Source organism: Arachis duranensis, chromosome 7 (assembly GCF_000817695.3).
Source record: "Arachis duranensis cultivar V14167 chromosome 7, aradu.V14167.gnm2.J7QH, whole genome shotgun sequence".
Classification (NCBI taxonomy): Eukaryota; Viridiplantae; Streptophyta; class Magnoliopsida; order Fabales; family Fabaceae; genus Arachis; species Arachis duranensis.
The window spans coordinates 10,413,315-10,415,345 of record NC_029778.3 but is presented as its reverse complement, the minus strand read 5'-3'; positions in this window follow the sequence as shown (position 1 = coordinate 10,415,345).

The window sequence follows — 2,031 nt, the reverse complement described above, 5'->3', positions numbered from 1 at the left end:
ACGTTAAATTGAAACTTGAAGACACATAAACACAACTCAATAAGCTATAAACTACTATTAATTTAGTAAGCTTAAAATCAAAATTGAACTTTTTCTTTATAGTTAGAAAAAACTAAACACATTAATCAAATCAATACTTACCGGTATTAGAGTAGCCACAGTTTCGGGAGCCAGAGGTTTCTTCTCTTTTGACGAGGTTTAATGTTATTCTTTCTAAATCTGCATAAAATATAATTATTCATCTGTAAGAAAAATATATAAATACATTAATCTTTGTTTAATTGGAATTGGAGCAAGACAGAAATATCGTAGCAGTCATTATATATATATATATATATATCAATCCAAAATAAATTATCCAAGGTTGTGTTATTGAGAAACTAAGCATAATGTAGTCGTCACCTAGGTTGTGTTTTGATTTTGTTTCTTAAATAGAAACAGAAATAATGAGAAGATTAAAATAAAATAAAGACAAAAAAAATTTTTTGTTAGACAGAACACTTTTACAACTCTATGTCCATCAGCAATTGAACTTTTAATCTATCATCGAAACGTTATCGAATACAGTCCAACAAAAATTTAGTTTGTACTGATTCTTTTGATTCAAATTCGAAACCTCTGGTTAAAGAATATGCACAAAATTATGATACTTACATTGGAAGGATTTGGTAACAAAGAAGAATCAATGCTATATTGATGCAAGATCCATCCACCATCATGGCTAGTACCACTTTTCTCAAAGCGATATCATTTTCTCATTCCAATGCATTGGTTAGTTTTATTGGTCATAATCTCTTTTCCGATCTCTTCAGCTTCCCAAGAACCCAACCCGATGGTGCGAACCATCCTCAAGCTTCGAGAACTTCCTCTTCAGAGTAGTGAAGAAGTAGAGGTCCTTCCCGTCATAAGAATTTTCAACGTGTTCTTTCCAAATTTCCGATAGATTCTTCTCCGTACCAAACAATTCACCTTCAAGAATAGTTCCATAGTTTGGTTGAGGCCTCTCATTAATTTTGTTACGGAGAAAATCTTGAATGAGTTCTTCATCTGTAGGTTTGAACTTTTTGCTTGCACCTGAAGGCAAATTTGTTAAAGCCATATTCAAGATTAAGAATGAAAGAAACAAATAATTAAAGAATTAAGAAGATTATTGAAGTAAGTGGTTTAATAATGCGGTAGTAGAGTTTATATATTGGATGAAAGTCTCTACTAATTGAAAAAATAAAAATATTGAAATATGACAATTTATGTTCATTTTGATTTTGCCAGGGATGTTTCGGTTCAAAATAATTATGTTATATCTTTATTTAAATTTTTCAAAAAAAATCTAAGATAAAAATTACTCTTTTTAGTTGACATAAACTAAAATTAAATGTGTCAATTTTTAATATCATATCATCAAAAAATAATTAAATCATATTTTAAATTTAATATTATATCTTCTAATTGAACTTAAAAGGATATCATATGTTATCTTATATTAATAAAATATCTTTTTAATTAAGTATGAAAAGATCTGAAGACAGAAATTTATAGGGGAAAAGATACAATCACCTGGTTAAAAAAAATTATATTTTAAAAAATTAATAGACAAAAATTATTTTATATTTAGATAATTTTTTTTAAAAATTTTCAAATATTAAAAGCATATTTTAATTCTATTTTCTAAATAATATATAATTCTTTTTAAAAAAATTATTTAGTTTTTTATAAAAATAATTCTTTTTACTCAAATAAATCACTAAAACTAACATTACGCTTAATTTGATAAAAATTTTACATTTTAAAAGCAGCTTATAAAAATTATTTTATAAAAATTATCTCTTATGTTTGATAATTTAAATTAAAAATGACTTTCAATAAGCACAAATAACAATAAGTGGTAGTGCGTTTGGTAAAATAATTAAGATTTAAAAATATTATAATAGACATTAATAAGAATTAATTTTGGATATTAATTAATATTTGAAATTATATTAGACTTTTTAATTTTGAAAAGTACAAGTCATTTTTAAAAGCCAATGAATAATA